Source organism: Triturus cristatus, chromosome 6 (genome assembly GCF_964204655.1).
Source record: "Triturus cristatus chromosome 6, aTriCri1.1, whole genome shotgun sequence".
In the NCBI taxonomy this organism is placed as follows: domain Eukaryota; kingdom Metazoa; phylum Chordata; class Amphibia; order Caudata; family Salamandridae; genus Triturus; species Triturus cristatus.
This window is the reverse complement of record NC_140589.1, coordinates 459,031,378-459,040,482: the sequence shown is the minus strand read 5'-3', so window position 1 is coordinate 459,040,482 and position 9,105 is coordinate 459,031,378.

The window sequence follows — 9,105 nt, the reverse complement described above, 5'->3', positions numbered from 1 at the left end:
CCGTAAGCGCACCCTACCCGAACTGAGCGCGCACCCTCTCGCTCGCGTGCTGAATGATAATTGGCTGTCGAGTGTCTGTCTACATTCGAAACCAGGAACTGTTGGTGGCCATTTTCTGCCTCGGTAGAGGCGAGGCTGAAGAAGCAAGGGGAATAAGTGTGTAAAAAATATAAAGGGGGCAGAGTGGAAATACTCTGACTCTCTAGATCTGCTTAGGGGGTCCCAGAAGGACCCCCTGGGGCCCCCATTTAAAAAAAAAAATGGCAAAATGCGCGCACGGTGCGCGCATCCTATCGTGTTTGGTGCACGGATCCTCTCGCGTTGGGTGCGCGGATCCAAGGGAAAAAAATTGAAAAAAGACAAGAAATCATTGGTTGTATGACAACTTTCTACACTGAGAGGTAGAGGGTATATTTCTGTTTTTTAAACGCATGATTCTTATTGGTTAACAAAAACTGATTGTATGGAACATTATATATGATAAGCTGATATGTTGAAAAGTCAAGCACACTTGCTGTCTTGTTTAGCAACATTGTGTGCTGAACTTGTGACCTGTGTACTCAGTACAGTGTTCCATGACCTGTTTCTATGGTAACAGGCAGAAGGCAGATTGGGGGAAGGGTTGAAATGTATTTCATTTGGAAAGGGTTGAAATGTTTAACCAATAGAAATGTGTGTTTGCTTTTGAATGTATGTGTGAAGGATTGTGATTTGATGTTTACATGTATATGTGTGGAAAATGAAAGGGAACCTTTGCCATTCTTTGTTTTTGCTGAGAGGTGCACAGTGCAGAGATGCTGTATAAGAAAATCTGATGTGTGACTGATATCTGGTGTGTGACTGATATACTTCTTAATCTACAAAACAACTTGAAAGGTGAGTTATTTAATTGTGAGGGGATGTATGTAGACTATTTTGATTTTAATCAGACTAATGTATTTCTACTGCTTAAGTGTAGGGAGTACTTTTTTTCTCTACAATCTTATTGACAGTGTGTGTGCATGTAGAAACCATTCAGTGATAAGCATTTGTGTGTTTCATGTGTTTGCAGACAGATAACTGTGCTGTTTTTATATTTTGGTAGAATTAGAAACCAGTCATTGTTTACTAATTTGTTTTAATGAGTTATGTTCTATACTAAAATGTAGTACTCCTTCTAGATGAAGAAATGTGTTTTGGTATAGTGCAAGGGATAGTGTTGTTTGTCTAGAATCACAAAGTGAGTATGTGTTCATTTGGGAACCACTGTGAGAGAAGCATTTGGTAACATTGTGTAATTGCTGACAGATAACTGTTTTAAAACCTGTCATGTTGTCAAGTTTTAGTAGCATTAGAAGCCAGTCTTTGCTTATGCATTGATAAAATAAGTCATGCTTTGACACTAATGTGTTGTACTTTAATATGTATATTGTGTGTAGTCTCCTTACCCCTTGCACAGTAGTGAATGAGTTTTTGTAAGCAGCTAGGGATAGTGTTGCTTGTCTAGAATCACACTGTGAGTCTGTGTGCATTTGAGAACCACTGTGAGAGAAGCATTTGGTAACATCGTGTATTTTCTGACAGATAACTTTTTTAAACCTGTCATGTTGTCAAGTTTTAGTAGCATTGGAAGCCAATCTTTGCTTATGCATTGATTAAATGAGTTAGGCTTTGACACAAAAGTGCAGTCCTGAAATATGTAGATTGTGTGCAGTTCCCTTACCACTTCCACAGTAGTGAATGATTTTTGGTAAACTCCTAGGTATAGTGGTTGTTGTCTAGAATCACACTGTGAGTCTGTGTGCATTTGAGAACCACTGTGAGAGAAGCATTTGGTAACATCATGTATTTTCTGGCAGATAACTCTTTTAAAACCTGTCATGTTGTCAACTTTTAGTAGCATTAGAAGCCAGTCTTTGCTTATGCGTTGATTAAATGAGTCATGCTTTGACACTAATGTGCTGTACTTACATATGTAGATTGTGTGCAGTACCCCTACCTCTTCTAGACTAGTGAATGAGTTTTGGTAAACTCCTAGGATAGTGTTGCTTGTCTAAAATCACACTGTGCGTCTGTGTGCATTTGGGTAAGGATTGTGATAGAAGCATTTGGTAACATCGTGTATTTGCTGACAGATAACTGTTTTAAAATCAGTCATGTTGTCAAGTTTTAGTAGCTTTAGAAGCCATTCTTTGCTGATGCATTGATAAAATGAGTCAGGGTTTGACACTAAAGTGCAGTACCATGTACTATTCTCTTCACTGTGCCAGAACTGAAAATGTAAAAGTTTTACCCAGGCACTGTCCTAGCAGTTGTATGATGATTTAGTCAGTTTCCAAGTACTCATGTTGTGAACCATACATTACCACATAGACTGCTTCAAATGTCTATGCAGTATGCATGCAGTCTTCTAACATACTATACACTTGTCTTTCACACCTTCAATTCCCTAGTCAGTATCCATACAGTCCAGCAAACATCCTGTCACTCCCTTTGCACTCCTCTATTGACCCATTCAGTACCAAGTACTAATCCATTCACTGTGTCAAAAGCCAACCACTTATAAATTCACCCAAGCACTCTCCTTGCTGTACTCTAATCATTCCGTCAGTACCCAAGTACTCATGCAGTGAGCCAGGCCTTAGCACATAGACTGCTTCAAATGCCTATTCACTATGGATGCAGTCCTCTAATCACCTACACAGTTGTCTTTCACACCTTTAATTCCCCAATCAGTATTCATACACTTCTAGCAAACACCCTGTCACTCACCCAGTGTGTCTCCTTATAGTACTGTAATCATTCAGTCAGTTAGCACGTAGTCTTTTAGTGAGGTAGGCTTTAGGGCATGAACTGCTTCAAAGTAGTAGGCACTATGCATGTAGTGTTTTAACCATTGTCACACTTGTGGTTCAGGGCTATAGTTTCTTAGTCAGTTTTTATATAAAATGTGTTTGTACAGTAATGGAATAGTATAAATTTGAAAGTTATTAATATACATTTATTTGTGATTCTTTTTTACAGATACTGTTTTTCAACGTAAAAATAGAGAAATCATGCCAAAAAAAAACAAAAGAAAAAGTAAAGAAACTCAGAAAGGCGCAGGAGCAGGAGTGTTTCTCATCCATTTGCACTCTTCTCGTGCAAGATTGTTCAGATGAAGGGTCCTTAGGTGTTTCATCATACTTGCCGTGCCATACGAGTATTTCTTGTTTGGATCCCCTCGTGACAGAACTCTTTTGCAAATCTTGCACGTGACCAAGGTGGCATTGGTCTTTGTTTGCCCCTCAGGAAAAGTAAAATAAATTCACACCACTGAAGAAAAACGTTGTGGGCCTGGTGCCTTCTCCAAAAATGTATCCTCAGATTCGGTGAATATTTTAAAGCGGCAACATTTACAGTTTTTGTAAGTTAAACTTATAAAATGTTGTTAGCCGTAAGCATTTTATATATCTGTGATTTGTATCTTGTGGTATTTTGCTGAGAATAGCATGTTGGTTTTTTTTTAACAATCTTTCTGATTGTTTATTTTTTTGCCCGCTGTTAAGTGATGAGTACGATTGAAATCACTATTTTTTGTGAAATTCAATATATTCTGAGAACAGCAAAAAAGGCAAACAAATTACTTTGTGGAAATTATGCTGTGTTGTAAAAAATGTATTATTACATGTTATAATTTTTTTTCCTTGTCTTTCACAATTCCAAATTTTAAAATAAGCAATTTATATGAATTTAGATTGCAATGAAAATCTGAAAAAAATGTATACCATTTTTTATTCCTATTACTGTGAAGGTAAGTTTAACTAAGTCTCAGTATGCAGAATGAGGAGGTCTGCAAGAAGCTACAAAGTTGAAACACGTTTCTAAAAACACTCTGTTTATACCTATGTAGTTTTGAAATCTGACCATAATCAGATATCATGTGACCTGCAAAAAAAGAGATTTGAGGGGTTCATATTATTTCCCATTGTACCAATTGAAGGACCACAATCCTTTCAATCATTCTTCTTTGAACATCTTTGCAGAAAAAACTCTGTGCTTACCTTCTATCATTCGCAAGGAATTTTTAAACCGGAAATATGTCACTTTTTGTAACATAGTTATTGTGCAAGACACTCTTTCATATTTACAAAGAGAGGAAAAGGCACTCTGTGCACTTTTTATACTCCATGTAAATACAACCTTATTATACACACCACTTTGCGTTGAAAGGGTGTTCTATAAGTGTTGTTGTGCATGATTGCACTGAATACTCATAGAACAAGACACATATCTAGATTTATCAGAAATCATAAATCTCGATATGTATGTGAATGCTGTACCATTCTAAAATTGGTGTAGGAAAGCACAACAAGGAGAATTGTTTTCATTTCTCCACATTTTTATATCTTCAATGCATGCTACAATGCTCAGCATACATTGAAAGAGAAAAATGCCTTTACTGATTGTTTTTGTGCAGGAAGGTGTGTCTTCCTGCACAAAAACAAACAGCACATGACACAGATATCCTTGCACTATGGTGCAAGGGTGCCTGTGTCAGCACATGGCTGCAGTTTAAGCAGCCGTGCAGAGAGAAGCATAGATTTGCAACATATTTATGTACATATGTTGCATCCTTGTACTTTGGAAGTACTACAGCACACTGCAGTTAAAGATGGTACTGTGTGATGCTGCAGCACTTCCTCATAGTTCTGCACTTATACATTCACCATACGCTACTAATGCATTCCTTCAGTCAATTACATACTACACATACATTCATCTAAACTTTCACACACTAACAAAGAAATTTAGCTCTTTTTTTAAACCAGGAAAGTTAGTTCTTACAAGAACTTATTTATTTTGTTCTTTTTTGTTTTTCATTTATTTTGGGGGTTTTTCAACAATTTTGTGATTTTTGGGGATTTTTTGGAAGAAAAAAAAACAAAAAAACAAAACAGGAGGAACCAAACAATGAACTTCAGGGAACAATAAAAAAAAAAAAATAGCAAATATGACTTTCTTGCCGGCGGCAGATCATATCGATCGACTGCTCACCGTAGCACAAAGTCGCATTGCACTTAGTGCAGAGCACTTTTAAAAATTGAAATTGAGGACGGATGTCCAAGTTTTGGGCTGATGGATGCACTCTTGAAGTGCTTGGCTGCGATGAGGTGGAAGGCACAGGAGCAGGAGTGTTTCTCATCCGTTTACACTCTTCTCATGCAAGATTGTTTGGATGAAGGGTCCTTAGGTGCTTCATCATACTAGCCATGCCGCACGAGTATTTCTTGTTAGGATCCCCTCGCGACAGCACTCTTTTGCAAATCTTGCATGTGAACAAGGTGGCATTGGTCTTATTCTGCCCCTCGGGAAAAGTAAAACATTTCCACACCACTGAAGAAAAACGTTCTTTGCGTGGTGCCTCCTCCAAAAATGTATCCTCAGATGTATGAGGAGATGCAGGTGATGCCTGCTGCGCTGAAGCCATTTTTAGTTGAAAAAAGTTAGAGCCAAGTGTAAACTTAGTCTAAAAAATCTTCTTCTCTGCAAAGAGATGCTCCTCCAAAGAAGGTCAAAGAAGAATGATTGAATTGGGTGGGGTCTTTCAATAGTTAGAACAGTAAGTGTAATAAATCAATCAAATCTCTTTTTTTGCAGGTCACCCAGCACGCATCCACGAAATTGAATTAAAAAAAATTATAGGATTAGATGTAAAAATATATTAGTTTTAAGACTAGTTTAGAGTTTGTCTTCAATTAATTTTCACATGAAATACATATATATATGATTTTTTAAATGTTAAATATTTCGCGGGATCCGCGCACCTACCGTGTCATAGACGCAGATGACGCATCGCAGAAGCGCGTAAACGTCGCGTTACGTACATCGAACATGTCGCGTATAGGCTGGGAGTCACGTACCAGTCGCATTGCGATCGCGCACTAAACACGTACCCAACGCATACCATGCGTGGATCCTAACGCGTAGGGATCGAGAATGGTGCGCATAGGGTGGGCGGATCCAAAAACATGGAAAAAAATATATAGAATAAAGTTTTGAACATATAGTTAAAGAAATATTTTTAAAAATGTGTTTGAAAAACCCAATAAAAACAAATCATATTTTTTAAGTTTTTAAAAGAATTCATTAAAAAAATTAATTTAAAAAATGGTGATAAAAAAGAATTTCAAAAAAACATAATTAATGTAATTGACACACTGAATTTGACAAATATAGAAATCCAATGAAAATCATTAAACATGATATCTTTAGAGATAAGTTATAGATAGAAATTAGCATTTAAAAAAACTTTGAAATTCACTGAAAAAAACATAGGTTTCATGCACGTTATAGTTAGGAATTGGCATTTAAAAAACCTTAGAAATTCACTAAAAAAAACATAGGTTTCAGGGGCGTTACAGTTAGCTGGACATTTCCCTCGTACAAAACCCTAGAAATTCCCCTGTTATAGTTAGTTCAGCTAACTATAACTCGTGCCCCCGCAATGCACTGCTGATGACGTCACATATTACATCACTCATGACATGGTCAGTGACATCACTGATGACATCACTGATGGCATCTCAAATGACATCACTGATGACATCACTGATGACGTCATCCATGTGATAAATTAGTGCATCTTCTCACACCCTAATATAACCTTTGATACACCGACTCAAAATTTCAGACGGCCATTTTGAAAACCATAGATACTCCAATACCAATAACTACACACCCACTCATTGACTCTTAGGTCTACATACATCTCCACTCACTCACCTGTACAGTCACTCATACTTACAGTCACTCTGTACAGGACTATTATATGCATTTATACATCTATATAGACACTCACACACCGCCAATCATCCATTGAGGTACTGACACATCTAGTCAGTCATGCAAATAATTAATCACAGTCCAATTTACTCACCTATACAGTTAAACTCACTCAAGTTCACTTACTCATAAAAATACTAACACATTCTGACGCTCTTATGCAATTACTGATACAAGCACACACTCATCCATACAGCCACTCCCAAAATCACACACTCTCACATATAGATAGTTATATACTCCTACACACATATACACTGCATTTCACATATGTAGTTACTGACACATGTACAACTGAGATATACATTCAATACCTAACACACCCTTACATACAGTCACCCAGCCATACAGTCCATCACAGATGCACTCTTAAAACCATGCACCCACTGAATCACCCACTCACACATCTATTCACAGAGTCACACACACCCTACCCACACAAACACTCAGGCACCCATACAGATACTCAGACAACCAATCAATAACCCATATAGACACTCATATAGCTATTCACAAAACCATGCAGCCACTTATACACCAACACACAGACACATACAGACATTCACACAGTTTAGTCACTAGTCTGCAGTAAGATACATTTAATGAGTCACTTATAGAGTCAGTTACGCACCTAGAAAATCATCCATTCACACACTTATACACCCACTCATTCTTCCATAGGCCTTTCACTATAAATATATAAAACATATTTTAACTTTACAGAAACACACAGTCACTGGATGACATCATCAGTGATGTCATCAGTGATGTCATTTGAGATGTCATCAGTGATGTCATCAGTGTTGTTACTGACCAGTAATCTGGCGTCGAAGCATACCTGAGGTACACTCGGTATCTCGGGTGGGGCCCAATGATGAAGCATGCCACCAACTAGGTTGGTGGGTGAGGGCCTTCATAAAAAACCGCAGACATACAAACAAGAAAAAGGTTTTTCCATAAAAAAATATAATTATCCTCTTGGACACAAACTTCTACAGATTAAATTCCTATGATTGGGAATATTAAGAATGCTAGAAAGTGACTTTATCTCATCCGTAAATGCTGATTCCTGCTATGATACCATCAATGATAAAACCACTAGGTTTGATATTTTTATGGGGCATTAATACAGCCACACAATATTGATATAAATGACACATACATGCAAATGTGTAAATATACACCCCTACACACACAGACAAACATGCCTGCAGCTACCTATGGAATCAGACAGGCAGACAAAGAGGAGGCTATTCACACAGCCCTGCAGGCCCCCAGACACATAAATCACCTGCTATACAGTCACCATTAAACACACACAAAATATGTATGTTATTGTCTGCTGGTTGTTTGGATTGTGGTTCATGTTGTTCTAAACCCATCTGGAATTTCTAGATAGATTAGGAGATTTGAAAAAAGGGAACAGGAGAGATGGAATGAGTAAGGAGTCTTGTAAAATGAATGCTCTTCCTTAAAATGGCCCTTTAGGTATTAGTCAAATCTAAGCTTCAGATTGGTAATAAAGAAGGTTAGTGGTAGGAGAAGGAAAGCAAGAGCATGAGGGAGTAAGTGGTGTAATTCAAATAGGGTGATACTGTGAAGAATCTGTGCCTGCTTGAACGTTTTGAATGATAGCCTAATGAAAATATGGCAGAGGAAGTTAAGAAAAGGCAAATTATAATTTTATAAACAAAATAAAAGTGTGACATACACAGACGACCAGCACACTGGCACACATACAGTTCCACACAACAGGGAAACATTTGTTTGTGGTCCACTTCAAATTTAGGAATAGCAAATGCAATTGGAGGTAGACAAAGGACACTTTCAATGTGTAATTCATGTTTGCTTGCTCCATGGAGAAATTACTCCTACTAGTAGACTGCATGTTGGAAAATGGCACTCTCCTAAGGGTCATCCCAAACTTTTTGCGTTCTTCCTCTTCTTTTTCTGAACTTTTTGTTGGCTTTAGTACTCTGGGCACTCTGACACTGCTGACCTGTGCCAAAGCGCATGTGCTATCTCCTCTAAACATGGTATAATTGATGTACCCCCATTTGGTAGATTTGATTTACTTGTAGGTCCCTTTGTTAATTGGTATACCCAGGGCCTGTAAACTGAATGCTACTAGTGGTCCGGCAGCACTGGTTCAATTACAAATAATTGTCCTAGAGCACCCAGAGATTAAATGGAACAGATGAGGACTACACCTTCTAGAATGCACTGATTTGTTAAACTAAGGCCAGAGCCCAGATATTAGGTGTCTTTCATGCATGGAAAAAGCAATCAAAAAGTTTTGTA